This window comes from Vulpes vulpes, chromosome 15, assembly GCF_048418805.1.
Source record: "Vulpes vulpes isolate BD-2025 chromosome 15, VulVul3, whole genome shotgun sequence".
Lineage (NCBI taxonomy): Eukaryota > Metazoa > Chordata > Mammalia > Carnivora > Canidae > Vulpes > Vulpes vulpes.
The window spans coordinates 102,305,516-102,328,800 of NC_132794.1; the positions used below are offsets into that span (position 1 = coordinate 102,305,516).

General features: G+C 44.0%; 1 long non-coding RNA gene across 2 annotated transcripts in view; it reads right to left on the reverse strand.

Annotated features, from left to right (window-relative positions):
• Positions 1 to 23,067, reverse strand: part of LOC112916237 (uncharacterized) — a 136,610-nt gene extending 113,543 nt beyond the window's left edge. Inside the window, exon 1 of one of the 2 annotated variants that reach the window (XR_003234275.2) lies at positions 22,198 to 23,067. This is a non-coding gene — a long non-coding RNA (uncharacterized lncRNA). The remainder of the gene's footprint in view (positions 1 to 22,197) is intronic. The other variant, XR_011997585.1, reaches the window with a different exon arrangement.
• Positions 23,068 to 23,285: the final 218 nt, after the last annotated feature.

A 23,285-nucleotide genomic window follows, 5' to 3' on the forward strand; every position in this document is an offset into this window, starting at 1 on the left:
TCCATGTAGTTTGAAATTCTAATTCAAAAAAGCCAAAGTATACACGGCCAAATCCTTGGCAAAAGGCACAGAAGACAAACTAAAATGAACAATAAATCGCAACTTGATATTGAACTGGGGATGACATCTGTGCTATTTTTTAACTTTTCTGAGTATTCCTTTCAAAAACCCACTCCTGGCTGCCCTGTGCACCCACATTAGATAAAGAGAGAGTAACACAGATGGCCCCCATCCAGCCCACTCAGCGGCTGAACGTGAACATGATCCCTGGGCTCCCTCCACCAGGATCGTCAGTGACCAAGCACGCAGCAAAGGGCCCTCCCTCGCTGGAAGTGAAGACAGCCTGTTAGGGAGAACTTTCTCCATTAAAGGCTTCAAGCCACAGAAACATTCTCTCTGGAGATGAGGAATGTAGGCTAGAAAGAGAGGCAAGAGCCACCTACTCACTAGTTATTCCCCCTCCGAACTGATGAAAGTCAGGCTCAAAGTCCCTTGCTCTCAAGATAAATAAGGCAGAGAGAGCTGGAAATGGCATCTCTTGCCACACACACCTGTGGTTTATTCTTATCGGCTTTATTCGGTATTTACTAAAAGTCGGCTATGTGCCCAGCCCATGTGTAACTCACTGAATTTTGAATATATCTCCCTTTTGACTCTCAGTGTCCAACTCTCAGTGCTTTGAAAGGCCCTTGAGGAGTAGAATTGAGCCTTTCCATCTTTTTGCTTGGCCTACGGCCCAGGGCCTGGCAGAAAGGATGCATTCAATTAATGTTAGTTGAATGGGTGGATAGGTGAATGGTGGGGGATGGTGGGTAGGTGGGTAGATGGATGGATGCGTGGATGGATGAATGGATGGATGGATGGATGGATGGATGGATGGATGAAGAGACAGACCAATCAGTCAATAAGTTTCCCCACTTTTGAGGTCTTACATGTCAAGGTGCCCCAGTATACAAGTGTTATATAAATGAATGGCGTTACCATTAAGTTCCAGACATCCATCTGTTTTGTAGATACGCATGGTGGGAATATGCAGGAAGAAAGTCCCATGCTTTACCGATGCCACATGTAGAAAGCTCTTTGCCAAATGCACTATTTATCACCTGAAAACTACTCTTCCTGATATCTTATTCCATTTATAGATTGGGCTCAGAGCGTAAGATTCTATTTTTTGAATTAAAATGTGATAAGAGACATTTCAGTTCCCAGAGTCTCTTCTCTGTCTGTAGGTCAGAAGTTATTGGCTAGAGTCCCAGCATCTCCCTTGAGCTATTGCTTCTGCTGACCAAACCTCCGTAGCCTTCAAACCAAATGATGTCATATTCATTATGATGCATTTTTCTCTAACAGTTGGCTTACATCTATGTATACACAGATATTTTTGATTTACCACCACTTATAGAAATTGCAAACAGGTGAGCAAGTTTTAATTCTACGTGGTAAGTGCCTCACAGAGGGGTTTTGATGACAGTACTAATGAAAAATGTGTTGGCATTTGTCGGACTACTGGTAACGACATGGTTTTGTGGCATATTATATAATGTGATATATAATCACTGACAGAACAATGTCTCAAAGAGACACTGTACTTCTCTAACAGAAAAAAAAATATGGCAATAAATACTATTCATTAAGCACCCACCAAACCCAGGTACTATGCAGGGCTCTTACACACATTAGCTTATTCATTTCACATTAGAATCCTAGGAAGTAAGCAATGTTATTTCCATTCCACTGTTGACATAATTAAATCTCAGAAAAACGAGCTGAACTGCTCAAGGAGCTATCACCAGTGAGAGGTGAGGAAGATTTAAACCTGGGTCCAGCCTGTGTGTTTTCTACTCTCCCAGTTGAGTTAGGCAGTTCTAAGAAAACCATATTTCTCTTATTTCTTTTGCTTATTACACAGGATATCATGGTACTGCTCATGTCTAAAAGCCATGCTCAGAGTTATTGTGGTTTTGAGTTTTAAAACATACACACACACACACACACACACACACACACAAGACCAGATGTGAACATTTACTTCAACCTCTGTACAGTATAACCTCAAAAAAAAAAAAAAAAAAAAAGAAGAAGAAGAAGAAAAGAAAACAAGCCTTAATCTTTTAATTGCCAATTCCCACAAGATGCATATTCACACAGGCTCTGGAATCACTGCATAGAAGGAGTCTAGTTTAACTCTAGAGCAATAAGCCTTGTCCTCAATTACAAGGCTGGAGGGACAGTGGGATAGGACATCAGAGCCCTTGACAATCTTTGCTCATACTTCACTGTCTTCAGTGTAATTTGGGGCACATCTACAGCACCTTTGTTTGTTTGTTTGTTTGTTTTATGGGGTTTTTCACATAGAGGCAAATGGGAGGTGACTGCCAGCTGGCTGAAATCTATAGTTAATCTCAAAGGTCAAAAAAACCTCCTTCACTCAACAGATGCCACCCCTGCCCCCACCCCCACCCCCTGTTCTTTTACTGTCTGTGCAGTGGTGACCCTACGAGGAGCATGTCTGTTCTTGCCTTGGGTGTGTTGTGGTCATGCTGAGGTGCAGAGATGGCTCTGGGGCTCTTCGAAGGTCAGCCTCCCCATGTTTCACCACTGGCCCAATAGGCACAGAGCTTGTGGTTTGCCGACTATCTCTGTGAGCGCTCAAGGCCAAGGCAGACTGCCCAAGACCGAGAACAAAAGAACAACCAGTTGCCCAAGGCTTCAGGACACTTGAGCCAGCCCCCCCTCCCCGGGTGGCACACATGTGCCTCCCCATGCAAAAGCTACCAACTCTTCCCCACACACCTTCCTCGCCTTCTCCCTTCACATTCGTACCCCCTCAGCCCCATCTTTTCTGTAGTCACTCAGACACTTTAATCCTAAAACACAGCAAGTAATTTCTTCCTTGATGAATCGCCCCTTCTCTGCCCCACCCTATAACCTGGCACTGAGGTAATTTCCTAATTCTCTTTGACAAGACAGTTTGCGCTTGACAAGGATTAAAGGTTATTTTTAACCTGAACCGCACACAAGGAAATGATGCAATAATTTCTTTGAGCTGGCTGAATGGTTCCTCTTTTTTGGTCTTTGAATTAACATGATCCTGGACTTTCGGTTGTTTCTGGCCTTTGTGACTCCTTTCGAAATCACAGAATGAAGTCCACCACTTACAACTTAAAGGGTTTGCGAGTTAGTGATTGCTTCCTAAATGACTGGTGCTTTTGTCAGATGTCGACCCCAGTGTTAAAAATCAGAATGATTTTAAGCCATCAGACGCACTCATGAAGATCTCTTGGCTCAGAAAAGATCTCCTGCACCCTCCTGGTCCCTTTCACAGGGCCTGTTGCAATCTGGAAGAAAGGTGGTTGACTCTGCCCCCCGGGACCTCTTCTGGTAGGCACCAAGTTGTCTGTGACCCCTCCCATCTCTTGTGTAGACCTTCTAGATAGAAGGTAGACATTTCTCGATCTGTACTCCCAACACCCAACCACCACATCCCTTGCACAAAGTGGGATCACTATTTTTATTTTTTTAAGATTTAAGATCAAAGATTTTTTAAGATTTAAGATTTTATTTGCTTATTCATGAGGGACACAGTGAGAGAGGGAGAGACACAGGCAGAGGGAGAAACAGGCTCCCTGTAGGGAGCCCGATGTGGGACTCGATCCCACAATTCTGGGATCACGACTTGAGCCAAAGGCAGAGACACTCAACCACTGAGTGACCCAGGTGCCCCATCACTATTTTTAAACTATTTGTGCATTTAAGTCCATACGTTCACATCAGGATTTCTCAAACTCCGTGCTACTGAAATGTTGGGATTGGTGTTTTTTGTTGTTGTGGGGCTATTAATGCATTACGGAATGGTTAGCAGCATCCCTGGCCTCTACCTACTGGATGCTGATAACACTCCCACCCCAAAGTTACAACAACCAAACACATCTCCAGACATTGCCAAACGTCCTCCAGGGATGCACAACTGCCCCCAGTTGAGAAACACTGGCTTTTATGCTGTTTTAAATTACAAGTTCCTTTTGGACCGGAACTAACCCAATTTGTACAGACTTCACAACAGGAAGGTGTGTAGAGAAGGCTGCTTAATGATGATCGCAATCACTAAAAATAGAACGAGGCTTTTTGGCTCACGTTTAAAGAAAACAGAAAATTTAAACAGACAAGTCAACAGTGGAGAGAATGGTCTTATTCAGCCTCCCCTTTTAATCAATAGGATTAAAATGGCAATGCTTCATTCTATTTTACTAACCACCCAGAGGAACTAAACGTCTTCAAGGAAGAAAAAAAAAAAAGAGCTCATCAGCTCATCATTAGTCTGCTGCCACAAAATCAGGTAGGAGGCGGGTCGAGCACAACCCCGCACAGCACAGCCGGGTGAGTGAAGGCGAGGCCAGAGTGAAGCGTCCACAGGGATAAACATTCCTTTGCGATTACTGTTCTGCAAGGCAGGGAATGAGGGCGGCACCTCTTCCCCTCATGAGATCTGGTCCTTGGAAAGTACTTCAAGTATCTTTCATGGGTGGAAAAGCAAAAGATGGATAGGAACTCGTAGATCATTATAACCGCTGCTGTTTTTCATCCATTCAAGTGGCATTAAGCTGCTGGGTTTGGAAAGGACAAGCTTCTAACTGGTCTCGCTCTGGCCCTCTCTCCAGGCAAGAGAACAAAACCTTTTATCAGTTCATCTGATGAATTACATGGGTTATTTTTATTCTATTTATAGGAGACAAGGCATGTAGATCCTGCTTGTTCTTACATGCGTTGGTTAACAATTCAATTAAACAAATATTTATTGAAATCATGGGCAGGGCAGCTGGATAGTCTGTGATCCCTGCAGTCAAAATACCCAATGAGTGAAGAGTGAAGATTTACCCTCTGAGTTTACATTTGGATTTCTCTAACAAGTGGTCATATATTCATATTCTACCCTCATACATCCTTGACTTTGTACACTTTAAGGGCCAATACTGTGAGTCCTCAGAGAGGTTTAAAAAGAATGGGATTCTAAAAGGATGAATCCATGGGTCTGAGCACCCACAGGTGATGGGGTAATTCAAAAAGGGTTTATGGATGGATACGTGGCTTTTGAAATAAGGGTGGGTAATTCAAAACAATATGAATGCTGAGGTGTTTTTTCCCTATTATAAAATTAATGCCTGTCCATTTTTTTTTTTTTAATATGGGAAGGGAAGGAAAACTGAATGGGAAGATATCAGAGAGGGAAACAAACCATGAGAGACTCCTAGCTCTGGGAAACTAACTAAGGGTGGCTGAAGGGGAGGTGGGTGGGGGGATAGGGTAACTGGATGACAGGCATGAAGGAGGGCACATGATGTGATAAGCACTGGGTGTTCTTTCTTTTAAAAAAAAAAAAGATTTTATTTATTCATGAGAGACACACAGAGAGAGGCAGAGACACAGGCAGAGGGAGAAGCAGGCTCCATGCAGGGAGTCTGACATGGGACTCGATGCCAGGTCTCTAGGATCACGCTCTGGGCAGAAAGCAGGCGCCAAACCTCTGAGCCACCCAGGGATCCCCAGTGCTGGGTGCTCTATGCAACTGATGAATTATTGAACACTACATCTGAAACTGCTCATGTATTATATGTTGGCTAATTGAATTTAAATTTTTTTTTTAAATGTGGAAAAAAAGAAAAGCCCAAGGGGGGAATGGTCTCCCATAAGCAATGGAAGGTTGGGCCAAAAGCCCAGGACCCAGCATGCTGGGGAAGGCAGGACCTGAGGAGCCACCAAGGATCATGGGGTGGGGGCCTGAATGCCAGAGCTAATTAAGAGGGCAGTAGGGACCCATTGACGGTTGAATGTTCTAGGCATCCTCATATCAGAGTCAAGGTACCTATGAAGTCATAGTGGTTTTGCTCAATTTTCAGATATCGAGCTAGAGGATTTAAGGTATGCAGTAACTTGTCCAAGGCCATGTAGCCAGTAGACGGGAGAGGTGGGCACTCCCAACCACCACATCCCTTGCACAAAGTGGGAATTGAGTGGAGTGAGACAAGGACTATGATTTAGAACATCATGTGTCCAGCTGCGGCAGATACGCCTTTGACCCACTGGAATGTATCAAAAGCTTCCACAGGCACAGGAAAAGGATCTTATTTAACTTTGCAGATAAAAGACCAATCGACAGCCCAAGGACAACTACACAGAGCAGGTGGCTCAGCAGTGCCCTTTGGTGAAGGGCACCTTCCCTGGCTGTCAGGCACCCAGCATGACACACCCCTGAAAAAGTACCACCTGAATGAGCACAGGAGCTCTGGTGCTTTGAGCAGCTCCCCTTTGTGTTCTTCACGGGGTGTTCAGGCCAATGACCCGGCATCATTGTTCTGGACCATCTGCTCACCAGGTATGATGGCTGAAACTCCCAAGTACATTTCTGGGATGCTCCAGGGTGTATTCCCAGGTTTACCATGCCCCTGGTAGGTCCAGAAGCCATGCCAAGAGAGGACACTATTTCAAAGGGAGATCCATGAACTGAACAGGGTTAATAATGTCCAGTGCTACAGAAAGGCTGTAGTGCCCTGGAAAACTGGTTTTGACTTTTATGGAGATCTTTGAGAAAGCACTTTTGGATGGTAGTGGTGGGAAAAGCAGGATTGTTGAGGATTACGCAGGGAAAGAAGAATGACTAAATACGTACATTAGGTATGATCTGCTCTTTCTGGAAATATGTAGATGAGGAGCAGGAGGGAAATGAGAGGTGGTAGTGGGTTCAGGAAGGTTTGTTCAGGGCCAGGTGAGATGTGAACCTTTCTCCTTCAACAAAAGTTTTCTCCAAAACAGATGTTTTCTCCAACAGATGTTTTCTCTGTGCCTGATAGATGCCAGGCAGTGTCCAAGAGTCTGAAGAGTTAGCCATAATACTGACAAAATTGCTGTTTTCGCGCAGCTTATATTTGCTGAAGGGGGTTGGAAGGGGTTCCTTTTATGAACGGATAAATGATCATATAAACACGTAAATATAAATAAGGTAATTTCAGATAATGATGTGAAATGCCAACAATGTACCAATGTAAGAAACAGACTGGTATAAGCTCCAGATTGGCTGAGTCTGAGGGAAGGGGCGGTCAGACGAGGCCTCTGTAAGGAGGTAGCACTGGAGTGGAAGAGCTTCCATAGTGAAGAAGAACTGCCATGCAGCTTCTGACAGAGGGGGCAGCAAGTTCAGAGTCCCTGTGGCAGGCTCCAATTCAAGGGACAGAGGGGCCTGTGTAGTAAACGCAGAGAGCAAGGGAAAAGGAAGGAAAGGGGAGGAGGCAAGCAGATTACCATAGGCCTCAGACCACCGGAGCAAGTTTGGGTTTAATTCTAAATGTAAAAAAAAAAAGAAAAAAAAATTCTAAATGCAATGCAAACCACTGTGGGAGCGGGGGTTGAAGCAGGAGAGCTTAGTAGTTTTGTTTTTGTTTTTGTTTTTAAAGATCATATATATCTTTTTTTTCCCTTTTTTTTTATTGGAGTTCCATCTGCCAACATATAGCATAACACCCAGTGCTCATCCCGTCAAGTGTCCCCTCAGTGCCCGTCACCCAGTCACCCCAACCCCCTGCCACCTCCCTTTCCACCACCCCTTGTTTGTTTCCCAGAGCTAGGAGTCTCTCACGTTCCATCACCCTCTCTGATCATATATATCTTTTTAAAAGCCACTCTCGGCTACAGAGCAGAGAATAAACTCTAGGGGCAAGAGAGGAATTTGCTGGCTTGAACCAAGTAGCAGCAGGGTAAAGGGGAGAGGACTACAAACACAGAGTCCATGGCACTTGCTGATGGACTGGATGTGGGGAGAGCTGGAAAAGGGAAAAGTGAGGGCGAGCCCTAGGGTCTCCACTCCACCCATGTCAACGGCAGTGCAATTTCCTGAGCTGGGAAGACTGGATGAAGAGGAGTCTGGAAGGAGCGGAGAGCAACAGCTTCAGTACTGACAAGTCAGCAGGGCGATATCCGCATGCCAGACGAGATTTGAAGTAGACAGTTGGGAGGAATCAGGCAGGGCTATAGATTTTGGCGTCATCAGTCTATGGATGTTAAAAAAAAAAAAAGGCAAGCATTTGGTTTAAATATAGAATTAGTGTATGATCCAGCAATTCCACTCCTAGGTATAGACCACAAAGAATTGAAAACAGAACTTGTGCACAACATAGCAACACTACTGAAAACAGCCAAATGGTAGAAACAACCCAGATGGCCATCAACAGATGAACGGATAAATGAAAAGCAGAATAACCACACAATGGAATACGATTCAGCCCCGAAGAGAAGGAAGCCCGAACACATGCTACCAAGTAGACAGACCTTGAAAACATTGTGCTGGTGAATAATTCCATTTATACAGAACATCCAGAAGAAGCAAATCCAGAGACAGAAGCGGGATTAGTAGTTTTCAGGGGTTGAGAAAGGAGGGAATGGGGAGGGACCACTTAATAGGTACAGAGTTTTATTTGGGGGTGATGGGGGATGCTCTGGGACCAGGTGGATGTGGCAGTTGCACAATAATGTGAATGTACTAAGTGCCACTAAATGGTCCACTTTAAAATGGTGAAATTTATATAAAACAGGTATTTTACCATGCTCCCCCCCCCCAAAAAAAAAAGAACAACTAGGCAATGGGATTGGATGAGGTGACTTAAGGAGAGGGTGAAGATGGAGAAGAGAGCTCTGGAATGAGTCCAGAGCCCGGCACTGAGAGGCCGAAGAGGAATAGTCAGCGAACACAATGGCCCAGGAAGAAAATCGGAGACGTTTTTGTCCTAGAACCCAGAAGGGAAATGTGTTTCCAGGCCAGTCAGGGTCCCTCTGTGTCCAAGATGGACTTAGTGTGTGGTTTGGGTGGCAGCTGCCACGTTCGCTGGGGTGGAACCACACTGCGCTCTGATCAGCACCACGTCCCCGCTGTGTCTGCCCATCTCCAAGGTGAGAAATGGGCCCCCAGGTAGTTTTCACCAGGGATCCCATATTGGGCGTGAGGCTGAGCATCTCTGCAGATGTTCAGGGGCCACCTTCCTATCATCGAGGGCTCTCTGATCCTGATCTTTGCCTGTTTTCTACTGAGCTGCTAGTCTTTTCTCATTCTTGATTTCTAGGAGCTCTTTGAGTATCTAGGAGCTGGTCCTTTATACCTCCCCTCTCTTGAAGCTCTCTTCTCTTTGCTTCCTCAACAGAATTCTCTTCTAGGTCTTTTCTCATCTCCAGGGTCTCACCTCAGCATCTGGGATGTTTTTCTCCAGGTAGTGGGTTACTCGTCGCCATGTGGCTTTGAATGTTAGCGCCCCCCCATCTCGTGTCTGGCAGCCTCACTTCCCTACACACCCTTCTAAGGCATCCCTCCCCTTCTCTCACTGTCTCCATCATGACTCTGATTACAACTGAGTGCCAAAAACTCCCGAACTATGGTAATAGGATGTTAACAGAGGACTTTTCTGATGCTCAGTGTGGGCTGAGACTCTACAGCTGAGGGTTTGTTAGGCACCCACGCATTCTAAAGAGAGGAGCCAGACCATCCATGCAGAGGGTGACCCAAAACACCACACAGGGGCCTAGTCTCATCATGAGGGTCTTCACTAGAGGCTTGAATGTCACTCCTAGGCTCTTTGTGGAGGAGTGGCTCTTTCCCACTGCCCTCAAACCAAGCAGGAGACTTTAAGAGAATCTGGTGGAGAGCCTAGCCTGATTTATGGGATTGAGGGGATATAGGATTAGCTGACTCATGCTGGCAAAACTATAAGGGTGAAAGGTTGGCTTGCTGCCTGGGCCCCAGGTGAGGAAAGGGATCCTAGGGAGTGAGATCAACATTCGCCAATGTTGTTCCCGATGGTGGCACCCCAAGTTAATGGTCATTTTCTCCTTGTTGGTCACAGAAATTGGAACAAAATTTTGAAAGTAGGGATCCCTGGGTGGCGCAGCGGTTTGGCGCCTGCCTTTGGCCCAGGGCGCGATCCTGGAGACCCGGGATCGAATCCCACGTCGGGCTCCCGGTGCGTGGAGCCTGCTTCTCCCTCTGCCTGTGTCTCTGCCTCTCTCTCTCTCTGTGACTATCATAAATAAATAACAAATTTAAAAAAAAATTTTGAAAGTATTGAGAGGCCATGGACATGCCAAACAGGCAGAATTTGGTAACTCGTGGGGAACCAGCCCTGTGCATTCATGGAAAACATCCTTACAAATGAAGTTTTTACAAAAGCTAAACACGGAAAAAATTGACATGACATTATGCATAGTATTCACTTAAGATTTTCTTTTATCAGTTGAATTTGGATCTTAGTTTCAAAAAAAAAAATGAAGCTGTTTCAAAACAGGAAAAAAATAAAATGAAGCCTTATTTTAGAGTGGTCAAGAGTTCTGGTCTTGGAGTCACACAAACCTGAGTTGAAAGTCCTGCTCTGCCATTTACTAGTTGTGAAACTTTGGACAAATCACTCAACTTCTGTGAGCCTCAGTTTCTTCCTTTACAAAGAAAACATAATACCAGATAAGGCTGTTACAAGAATTAAGTTCGATGTTGCAAATGACACCCTTAGAATAATGCCTGGTGTTTAGTCACTGGCTCTGACCAATCCGTAGTGACATCTGTCACTCATCATCAGGGAAATGCAAACCAGAACCACAATGAGATATCACCTCACACCTGCTAGGTTGGGTCTGATAAAAAAAGACAAGAGATGACAAATGTTGGCGAGGACACAGAGAAAAGGGAACCCTGGTACACTTGTTGGGAATGGAAATTGGCAAAGCCATTATGGAAAAAAGTATGGAGGTTCTTTATAGCATTAAAAATAGAACTACCCCTACGATCCAGCAATCCCACTTGTGGGTACATATCCAAAAGAATTGAAATCAGGATCTGAAAGAGATACCTGTGCTTTCGTGTTCATTGCAACATTTTTCACAATAGCCATGTATAAACAACTTAAATGCCCTTTGACAGATGGAGAGATAAAGAAAATGTGGCATATAGACACAATGGAATATTATTTAGCCATGAAAAAGGAGGGAATCCTGCCATTTGTGACAATGCGGATAAATCTGGGGGCATTACGCTCAGTGAGATTAGCTAGACAGAGAAAGACAAAATACTGTGGAATCTAAAACAAAACAAAATGAAAACAAAAGTTCATAGAAACAGAGATTAGGAGTGTTCTCACCACAAAATCGAAAAGACTTACCTATGTTAACTATATGAGGTGATAGATATGCTATGTTGATTCTGGTGATCATCCCACACCCCATATGTATACCAAATCATGACAGTGTATACTTTGAATATATGCACCATGTATTTGTCAATTATTCCTCAGTGAAATTAGAAGGAAGGAAGGGATGGAAACTCTCGAAAGATAAACTTCTTGAAGACAGGGTCCAAGTCTTTCATACAGACCTACTATCCTGCATCCCATGGCAAGTGGATTTTTATAGCTGTATATTACCATTAATACGGTAACAATAATGACACATCAATTAACAAAAATATAAACATTCTTTGGCACTCAGAAGTGTTGGTAGGCGTTCTACATGGCCACAGATGATGTTTTCAATAAAGATAAAGAGAAACAGGAAAAAGAAAGAAAGAATGTGACAGAGATCTGTTTCTGTTACATTGCCTTGGAAAGAATGCATATGCCCTATGATTCTATTCTCAGTTTTTAATTTTGGTTGTTTGGTTTGGTGCTTTCTGACGGATGCTGCTAACTTTATGAAGTTTCCAAAGAAAGTTCTCTGTAATGGGTTCTGAAAGAAATTGAGAGGAAAATAAACCAAACTGAAGTATGGAAACACAGCTTGGGAGTTCAGAAAGACTATTTGTTCATCATAAATTAAGTTAAAAATATAGTTGCACAAACAGATGACTAAATAATACTCAGATGCACAGATTTGAGCTTTTCTTTAAGTACCATCTTATATAAGATTGTTCTACTGAACTAACCTAGTCATTAAAAACACTTAGATGTGACATTTTTAAAAATACTGTTGCATATACATCTAAATTCATGCTGTTTACATAGCACACACGTAACAGATTTATCTGTCAGGAGGAGTTGGCATCACTGCAATGCAGAATGCCATACTATGTTAGAGAGATCCTCATTTTTATACTTAGGCATCCGGTTCCATATTCAGCTCCTATGGCAGAGGCATCCAGGACAGCTGTGAGCCATTCTCAATATCAAATGGCAAGACAAATGCTCAGATTGAATTCTCAGACCTTAATCAGGTGGGTTTTTTGGTTTTGTTTTTTTTTTTTTTTTTTGGTTTTTGTGTTTGGGGCATAAAAGTCAGTTTCATTTGGTCCATGGCCCTGCACAGGTTAAAACGTTCTCAGCTCTGTCGTCGGTATCCACAGAGGACAATTAGATATACCACTTAAGGGTGGATAAAATTAGAATGTTCATGAGCTTCAGATCCCGTAATAAATCTAAATCGACATACTGAAGGGAGTTATTTCTTACTCAAACCCCTGCTTGCCAATATTTTAGGATCTGAATCACCCTCTCAGTCAAAATCATTACTTCAAGGTCATCAAAATCCTGTTAGTCAATGGGTTCTATATGAGTGAGTATCTGAGTTTATCTTGCCTCAAAGGCCAGCTTTGTTCTTCAGTTATAAAGGTTTGTTGTATCTCTCCTACCCAGTTATTTGCTGTCTGTTACCCTAATTCTGGTTCAGAAAAAAATAACACCCATGTTGCAGCTGTGGAGGGCAACTGTTTGTAGGTCTACACAATGTCAAAACAACCCACTGAAAAGTAGTCTGTACAACCAACCAAGTGCATTGGCTGATTTTTCTCCTTGAATGGGAATTATTAAGGTGAACCTGAATTTTTCTATTTCATTTACAAGACCAGAGTTGAGTTTCTTGGTGTGTAGTGAGAGCTATAAAAGAGCAGTGCATTTAACCCTACCTGGGACACATACTGAACAGGGATGTGGCTTACATGTATCCCTCCCCCTCTGTATGAAGACCCAGGTTACTTAGCACACATGGGAACCTGATCTGACCACACTCAGCCTGTGGCATTCATGATTTTGAGGCTGGCCGTAATCCCACAACAAAGGTAGCTATTCTCACCGGGGTCTGCATGCTACTTATTTGGGGGGCCACCTTCAGTGTGAACTCTGAGAAATCATTCTGCTGGCCCTCTGTCTTAGAAGACATAAGAAAACATTTTGAAACACAGGTGACTAGAGATTGTGTACAAAGCGTCAAACTTTCTTACATACAAGTAACATCTTGGTCTGGGTTGACTGTATCCCCCCGCAAAAAACATGTGTGGGAGTCCTAGCCCCCAATTCCTCAGAACTTGACCCTATTTGGATCTCCAAACGTGGCTTTTACAGAGGTAATGGAGATAAAATGAGGTCACTGAGGTGGGTCTGATTCAATATGACAAGTATCCTTATCAAAAGGAAAAATTTGAACACAGAGGGAAGACAGCCAGCTACAAGCCAAGGAGACAGACCCTCTGCTCCTAGCCCTTGGAGAGAACCAACTGGCACCTTGATTTTGGACTTCTAGCCATCTAATTCACACCTTATTGGTCCAGCATCATTGGAGAATGAAATAGTCCATATACATTCATTTTCTAGGTAACAGAAGTGTTCTGGAAAATACAAAGTTCCAAAATTTTCATACTACTATTTAATAAAGATGCACACTCTGTTTCTTAGTCTGAGGATGGCTAAACACCCTCTAAACCTTTCAACAGTGTCTGCAGGTACAGAACACTGTCTCTGCAGTAAATGGCATCCCTCGTTTCCCTGTGTTCTAACAGACAGTTCCCGGATGTCCTCTTTGCCCTCTGCTCCTGCCTTACTCCTTCACTCCAGTTTGTTTCTCTTAGTCTGTTATGAAAGAACATAAACCGGAAAAACAAGACGTTGTAATTGGTTCTGAAATAAAATTAATAGTTCCAAGTTAGGGTCTAAGAGTCTCCTAGGGGTCGAACCTCAGAGACTTGGAAAAACTTCTTTTGTTCCCTCCTTCTATACCCTCTGTCCTCCGGGGATGAGGTGGTGAGACCCCTTGTCCTCAGGGGAACTGAAGGGCTGTGCTATGCTGACACAAAGCAGGTCACAAGAGATTCTTCTGGCCTCCTTGAGGTCTTATAAATTTACACCATAAAAAGCAGCAGCTTGGATCAATTATATCTGGGGAAATAGGCTTTTCTCTATCAAGAGTCCAGTGAGGCTTTCTTTTGTCATTGTTGTCTCATATACTTGGAATATGGTTATACCATAGGGTAGAACTCTCTGGAATGACCTTTCCATGATGCAAAATTAGTTTAGGAAATTCTAATTCCCCAAGCGGAACGGTAATAAGATTAAATGACCACAAAGGAATAAACTTGCCTTTGAAACCAAAAGAGTACTTACCAAATTAGATTCTTTACTACATCCTCTCGCTTTCAAAAAAGAACATATTTATTCAATTATTCAATTTCCACTGATTGGAAGCTGCCTTCTTTGCCACCCTTGGTTTTGCACAGAATGAATATTTTTCTCTTTATGCCATGATCTGTAGAGATGCTGGTGGTGCCAGGGGGAGAAATAACAGTGCTGATGCTTGTTAAGCATTTATGATAAGCCAAGGACTATGGCAATTGCTGTTATGCTCTATCTTATTGGCTCCTCCCAAACAGCACCCAAGTTAGGTAGGATATTATTATTCCCATTTAACAGATGAGGAAACAGGCCTGAGGTGTTCAAACAACTTGTTCTGAGTCATCCAGCTACTAAGTGGGAGAACCTGGATTTTAACCCAGGTGGTCCAACTCCAGAGCCTGCATTCTTAATCATTATGGTATAGAAAGGTAAATGACAAAACTAATCACTAAAATGAGTGTGATCTTGCTTAAATGCCATCATTTGAAATTATGTAGTAAAAAAGCATCTAGAATAAAGCTGCATAGGCTAGGGATATTTTCAAAATCTGCCATCAAGACTGGCTATGCTATAAAATACTGATTATTATTTTTTTGCAAGGTTACTCAGGGGCTTCTAACTTGCTTATACTTTTATCCTAAGTCACCTCCCAGATGAGGACTTACGAAAACTATATATATGAGTATTTATGTGTGGGATTTTTTTTATAAACCGAGACCATCTGCAAGAGAGAGCTATGAAAAAGTATATAATCTCTATTAATTAGTCATGGGGGTGGGGGTCCCGATGTGAAACACGCCCGCTGCAGAGTAATTGGCAGCAGGAGAGAGGAAAGGTAGGGAGCAGGATGGAAATGGTGGCAAGTCAGAATCACATATTTTCAGAATAAGAAAAAAAATATTTTCAGTACCATGCCAATACTAGAATAGTGCCTTTCCCCGGCATTTCAGAGCCTCACAGCTTAGTGTATATATGACTACCTGGTTTGGAAAAGGTATTAGGATGTGGAATGGCAACGCAAGTAGAGCTTTTTTTTTTTCTGTTCCAAACTCTCGAGCAGCTTTATTTAGACTCTTGAATAAAACTTCCGAGGTTGGGCAGCCCGGGTGGCTCAGCAGTTTAGCGCCGCCTTCAGCCTGGGGCCTGATCCTGGAGTCCCGGGATCGAGTCCCGCGTCGGGCTCCCTGCATGGAGCCTCCTTCTCCCTCTGCCTGTGTCTCTGTGTTTCTCATGAATGAATAAATAAAATCTTTTAAAAAAAAAAAATCCCCAAGGTTGTCCCAACTTTTGAGCCTTTCATTCTCAGTAAGAGTCTTCTGTGAAATCTTTTTCCAGTTACAGATTAAAAAACAAACAAAACAAAAAACCAAATTGCTTAATTGCTTGGCTTTTCTTTGGTGTTCTTTTTGTCTTCAGAGTTAGCATTCATGTGGCACTTTGGGAAATTCACACTGAAATGTACTAACAATGAGAATTTCATTTGTGTGGCTAACTATGATTATTCTTCTAGATCTCTTATACTTAAACCAATTGAACAATACAAATAAACATTGCATGATAGAATCTCTTCACTTGTTCAGAGCTTTGTATTCAAAAAATTACTTCACGACCTGCTCCAGGGTCCCAAATATATCATGCAATTGAATTATGCTGACAAGCAGTCAGAGGTGAGCCAAAATCTGTTAAGGATGCAGGTTCTGGTAATTAAAGATTAGCTCAGGAGGCAGGAAAGTCAAGAACTCCCTTTTCCTTTCCTTGAAACCTCAAGCACGTCTCCCTCCCTATGCTTCAGTCTCTCCATATTAAAACGGGGAGAAAAAAAATCCAATCATTTCTCCACCAGTGTAAAAAGTAATTCCTATTTAGAAGAGGTCCTCTAAGAAGGTCATTGCCCCCTCAACATTTAATTAGGGGATGATGCTCTGGAAACACAAATCTATCATGGGATAAAGGTCTCTAACAGATTTTATTCAAGGAGCTGCAAAGCTGAGACATTGTGGAAAATAAATGTCCTGCCCGACAGGTGATATTTATTTTCAAAGCAAGAAGCCTGATCACACTGGTTATCAAAACCAAAGTGGCAGCAATACTGTCTCACCAGTGTCTTCAGACTCAGTCATTCCAAGGCAAAGGACCTGCCATGCCTCTGTATATTGAGTGCGTCTGGATGGCCTTTTACGTAGTACGTAAGTAATGAGTAAGTTAACTAGAAAAATATCTATACAGTACAAAGAAGTGGAAAATATGGAAGAAGACACCTGTTGGGTGTCTCATGGGAATGCGTGAAAAAGAGAGAAATGTAAATAATTTGGTCTATCCCCTGGAGGGAGGCAGAGCAGACAACCAGCTTCTTCCACTGGTTCCCTGTGGCAATTCCATTCAGTCGAATGACCCAGATGCCATGTCCCATGGATGAATGGAAAACACAATGTCTTTTTTTATTTGGGATTATCTACCACACATAAGCTTTGAAGTGGTTCCTCTATTCCACAGAAATGTCTCAAGTACAAACTACATGGCCAGCATAAATGGGAGCTAAAATGTTTAAAATGTTTCATTCCTACCTTTCAGAAACTTAAAACAAGGTCTTGGGGGGGAGGGGGATTCTTGTTACAAACTCCTGGGCTGGTTACGACATAATTGTTTTATCTGGAACACGGTAAGACTCTGTTAAAATGAAACCTAGAGTTTCCAGTAACCAGCACAGCTTGTTGTCGCCACAAGCTCTGGACTTGGGTCCCCTGAAGGACGACTTCTGGCCAAATGCTTTCCATGTGTAGCAATGATACCCCTATTGCCACGAGCGCCTAAAGGTAAGATAGCAGCTGGCGGGTGATCCACTTTTATTCATTATACAACTGAATAAGAACAGAATTTCTGAAAGTTGGCTTTAGTTTTATATTGCATTGCCTTCCTTTTTTTTTTTTTTTTAAGTTACTAGTCATGGTGTTGTAAGTAGTTGACTTGAGAAGACAAAAAAACAAAACCCTTTACTGCTAATATTTCACCACTGAAATACTTTAAGGGAATTTATTTCAAGAGATTCAAATAAACAAGTAGGATAGGGTACATACCAAGGAAGGGCACCAAAAAAGTGGGATGGGGGGAACTTTTTTTAAAAAGGTGATGTGCCAAAGGTAGAAGCATTTAAAAATAGTTTGCTGTTATCCAGCCTCTGAGTCATATTAATATCTGGTGTGAGAGAAGAATCCAACTGATAAAGAGAAGCTTATTTAAGTGAATGGACTTCTCATACGAGCAAAGTCTGACCCCTTTCATGCTTTGAAATGTCATGAGGATTGGATGAGATTGAATTTGCTGTGTCGCAAATAAACAGAGCTATATGTGATTTCAAGGAGCTTTCACGTACATTCTCTCATTTAATCTATGCACAATCCCATGGGGAGGGGGGGCATGGTAAATCCGTTTTCAAGATGAAGCCACTGCGGAAGGTCAAACCCAGGAGTGACAAAGCCAGGATATAAACCTGGATCTTCTGCCTCCTAAGTCTGAACACGTTCCAATGCACCCAAATTTTGAAAAATATTGTTATTGGCTCTAGCATTGTTCAATGTACTCATTAGACACACCAGGAAGAGGAGGAGGTGGCCAAGAGGGAGGAAGTGGGAGAGAGGAAAGCTTTTGAATTTTCCAGAGTCCAGGCTTTGCTATGATCACACACTGTCCTCTTTCTTATCACAGTGGATGGAGCTGCTTGTCTCTGTGTAAACTGTGGCTGCAAAGCCAGAATATGACCTTAAGGGCCAGCCACAGGTGCAGGCTGTTCTTTGGTTAGTGCTGGGTGACTGTTTCAGCAGTAGTATTGCTTTATGTGAAAAGTTGTGTGCCTTCCCCCTGAAACAGCCACTGGAGCTCTGATTAACAAATCCCTCCACCCATTATCAGCCTCCAGACAAATTTTGCTTACTATTTTGATACACTTCTTGGGGCTTCCCTTGGAAATTTCCTGCCCCCCCCCCGCCCAAGACTTCCTTTGGCCCACATTCCAAAAGTTGTCCGGTCAGGCTACTCACTATTATTTTTATCTCATTTTCTAGCAAAATCAGCTCAAGAATGGAAACATGTTGGCCAACCTCATGGCTTGCAACCATAGGTGGTTGTAATTACTATCAATTGCTGCTGTACAGACCTTTAATTCAATCTAGAACCTGAAACAAGATTCAAGTCATCAGCTAGTCTCCTAGAGCAGAAATCCTGGATATATAGTATCACAAATGAAAGGTTAAGGAAAAAGGTCATTCACCTTAAATATTTATGAAGATTAGGTAATGCTTTTTTATTGATGTGGACTTGCGTGACCCCTTTGGAAAACCTATTACCTATGTCCGATTTTATTCATTACTGAGTAGATATGATATAAATTTATCTCAGGAGCCTATCTTATATTTACAAAGTATTTTGAAATGCTTATATGAAAAAAATGGACTGGACTAGAGGAATATGAATTATTACTGTAAATTCTAAGCATTAGGGAAAGATTGCAACTCCAAAAATACTCAATTCTTTCTCATTCTAGTAAATAATGAGATTTTAATAAATTGAACATGAAATATTTATGACTCAAAGCTTAAGTTAATTAAGTAAGTATTAATAAACATGGGAAATATAAAAATGTATAGGATAGTCTTGGCTCTCGGAGAGCTTACAATCCGTCTGAGAAGAAAAAAGAAAAACGTAAAAATTAAATGACAAGAGGTGTCAAAAGGCAATATATTGTTAATAACCTTGTGAAATGCAATTAGCAAAGTATGGTAGGTAGAGGAAGGAGAGATCATTTCTAGAAACAGTGGGCAGGGATGATTATAAAATAAAAAACTTATCAACCAAGTCTTGAAGGCCAAATCTATTGAAACAGAGATGGAGGAGGGGATTCTTGGTGGAAAGAACCCAATGAGAAAGAGTACAGATGGGGGGGGGGGGAAGAAAACAAGTATAGACCCAAAAAAGGAAAAAAAGGAAAAAGAACACAGAACGGCAAGTTAGGGTGACAGGGACAATTGTACTGCAATATAGTGCTGGAAAGGCCACTTGGAACTAGACCTTTACGCCAAGTTAAAGAGTGAAGGTCTCTGACCTCGACAGCATCTTGCTTCATTTTTTTTTTAATAATAAATTTATTTTTTATTGGTGTTCAATTTGCCAACTCACAGAATAAACCCAGCATCTTGCTTCAAAACAGCGTTTTAGAAATATTAATTTGACCCTGGCATGCCAGATTAAATTGAGCAAGGGAGACGCAGAGGCTGGCAGATGCAGACCATGATAGTGGGATGGAAAGGGAGGTGGGGGAAGTAACCATGGAGGAAGAAGCCTACCACCTCTCCTCACACTTAGTAGCATTTGTCCTGGGAGCTTCCTGTTCTTTTTTGTGAAGTACTGTCAAATGAGGGGTCCCGAAAAACTGATTCATTCTGGCAGTTTCCAGGAGGGAATGGGGAAATGGCGGAGCTATTCCTTTTGAACTTGCAACATGTAACAGCTGTGTAAGTGGATACGGTGAACCTTCTCTTTTTAATCTATATCCTCATCTAAGGACCGAAAAAGGCAGCTCAAAAGTTCCTCCCTCCCAAAGTGTCATGAAATGTAGGATTTAAAGGAGATCAGAGACCATTTTATTTTAAAAGAAAGCTAACTCTAGGGGCACCTCGTGCCTCAGTGGTTGAGCATCTGCCTCTGGCTCAGGGCATGATCCTGGGGTCCTGGGATCGAGTCCCGCATTGGGCTCCCCGCAGGGAACCTGCTTCTCCCTCTGCCTATGTCTCTGCCTCTCTCTCTTTCTGTGTCTAAATAAGATTTTAAAATAGAAAAAAATAATGAATAAATAAGATTTTAAAAAAGAAAAAAAGAAAAAGCTAGCTCTAGTTGAATGCAGGCTATTCTGAACTTTTCCATAAGTACAAGTGAAAGAAAGCCCCAAGAATGCCAGGGACCCCTTTATGTCCGCAGCCCTATGTTGGAACTCCTATTAAAATAACTTTCTGGGATAAATGGATAAAGAAGATGTGGTTTATGTATACAATGGAATGTTACTCAGCCATTAGAAACGACAAATACCCACCATTTGCTTCGACGTGGATGGAACTAGAGGGTATTATGCTGAGTGAAGTAAGTCAATCGGAGAAGGACAAACATTATATGGTCTCATTCATTTGGGGAATATAAAAAATAGTGAAAGGGAATAAAGGGGAAAGGAGAAAAAATAAGTGGGAAATATCAGAAAGGGAGACAGTACATGAAAGACTCCTAACTCTGGGAAACCAACTAGGGGTGGTGGTAGGGGAGGTGGGCGGGGGGTGGGGGTGACTGGGTGGCGGGCACTGAGGTGGGCACTTGTCGGGATGAGCACTGGGTGTTATTCTGTATGTTGTCAAATTGAACACCAATAAAAAATATATTTATTTAAAAAATTAAAAAAAAAACTTTCTGGGGATCCCTGGGTGGCTCAGCGGTTTAGTGCCTGCCTTTGGCCCAGGGCGCGATCCTAGAGTCCGGGGATCCGAGTCCCACGTCGGGCTCCCTGCATGGAGCCTGCTTCTCCCTCTGCCTGTGTCTCTGCCTCTCTCTCTATATGTCTATCATGAGCAAATAAATAAATCTTTAAAAAAAATTAACTTTCTGATGGTGAATATTTGTGATCAAATGTATTTATTATCCAGAAATCTGGGGGGAGTTTGATGTATCTCTGAGTGAGCAGGGGAAAAAGCTTCAATCCAAATCTCATGTCCTGACACGTGGTTTATACATATGTATACAAATGCTCAGATCTATACAGAGCCTGTACACACACAAGTACACAGACCTGTATCCCTATGGCAATGTTACTGGCATCCGGGGCCTCGCACTGAAATCCACAACCACCTTCTGGCTTTATCGCTCACAGAAATGCAATCCCTTGGCCCATCAGGGGCACTTGGGCTTGGCACACACTCTTCCAGTAACACCTCTTGACGCAGAGCCGGTGCAGGATAGAAAGCCTCCTCCCCACATTCCCTCCACCTCGCTCCGCGGCCCAGCACTCAGAACCCCTTTCCTGGGCAGCGACACACGCAACTCTTTCCAACCCCGTGGCTATTTTGAGTCTGCCTCTTGAGGACGGCAGCAGAAGGAAGCCTGAAGGGGGAGGGAGCCCGAGTTGGCAGTGACAGGTAACTGAGGCTGAACTTGGGGTGCAGCCCCTGTTCCTCCCCCTCTTTCTGGCACCCCTCCTTTCCTTACTCTCCCCCCTTCACCACCTCCCCAAGTTGGCAGAACCAGGCTGACAAGTCCTGGCGCAGGGGTGAATAAACAAATCACCCACACCCACACCCACCCTGCCTTCCAACACTGATTGATTATCCAGTTTGGGCCTAAAGCAAGTTTATGTTTGGATTTAAGTAAGGGAAGGTGGTTAAAACTGCTGGACCTTATAAGCCGAGTAAGCCTTGCTTTTAGCTCTTGACTTGGGGAGCTGTGCAAACCCAGTCTCTCTCTCCTCAAGGTAAGAATAGGAGTTTGGTCCAGACGTGGATGCTCCTCCCTCCAGACCCTCTTCCTTTTACTCCAATGCTAGAAGGGTGTTGTGAGCATTGCATAGTTTTCGTGCACCCTTACATGGGTAATTAGAAGCTGTTTACTTCTCAAGGATTCCATTAAAGGCCTTTTATTTTCAAGGCTCAGCTGAGGACTCGGTGGCGGCGGGATCAGAGAGGGGGCTTGCAGTCCAGCAGCTATACACTGTGCCTTCAGCGTGGCTGTCCCCCCCCCCCCCAGAATCCCGCCCCCTGATAGGCTAACGACTCACCAATTTCCAACGGATTCACTGGCCAACTCAAAAACCACTGATGGAGCCTTAAGCGCTATAGGGCTATTAATCCTCTCGAGTATTTACGTATTTTTCTGCTCTCATCCCTCCAGAGCTAATGCTAGAGTTTTCAGAATCTGGGAACGTGGGCAAAGGAGAAAGCCACCGAGCAGCCCGAGGAATCCGAAATGTCAGATGTTTTGGGTTATGTCAACCCAAACTACCGGTGCCTCTTGGTCTGTATTGACCCAGCTCAAAATATCAAGTCACATCACGAGTAGTAACACCCAAAACGCAGGTGTTGCTGCCGAACGTGGAAAGGTCTGAAACGCAATTAGACGTGTCCTTTTGTTTTGGGCGGGGTCCTTGATTCTGCGTTAACATTCGTGTTTTCCGTAAGCCTCTGTCTACGGTATCGACACACGCTGCTGCACCAGACTCACATATTCATTAGCTGGGGGGGCCGAGGGGTGTGTGATTTTCCCACCGGTCCTCAGCGTTAGCTGTCAGATGCACAAGCCTTCGCTTCCTTTCTGCTTCTGCCGCACTGGAACAGAAGCTGCTTGCGAGAGCGCCCAGGGAGCGATCTCGGCGGAGGCGCGGTTTGCTCCTGCAGGGCGCTCTGCTGCGAAGTTTCCTCTCACCACTAGCACCCGCCGCCGATCCCCCCCGAGCGGGCAGGACGCGGGCCGGCTGGGCCCCCTCCGGACCGGGGAAGGGTTTCACGCGCCCTCTGCAAGGCTGCGGATCCGAGACACCGCCTGGCAGCCCCACTGCTCCGACCGCAGCGGACGGACGGTCCGGGGCGCTCGGGCGCCGGGAGGACCGCGGGTCCCCTTCCCGCCCAGGGGAGCGCGCGCTCTGCTCCGCGGGGAGCCGGGGCCCCCGAGGTAGAGGATGCCAGAGGGGGGAGGGGCGCGGGGGAGAGCGGGAGCTGCGGGGGCGGCGGGAACGCGGGCGGGGGACGGGGGCGCAGGGCCCTGGCCCCCCGCGGGCGCTCCAAGGGGCGCGCTCGGGACGGCGGCGGGCGCGGGGGCGGCGCTCGTGCGCGATCTGCCCCGGACACCCCCGGGCGGCTGAACGGCGGG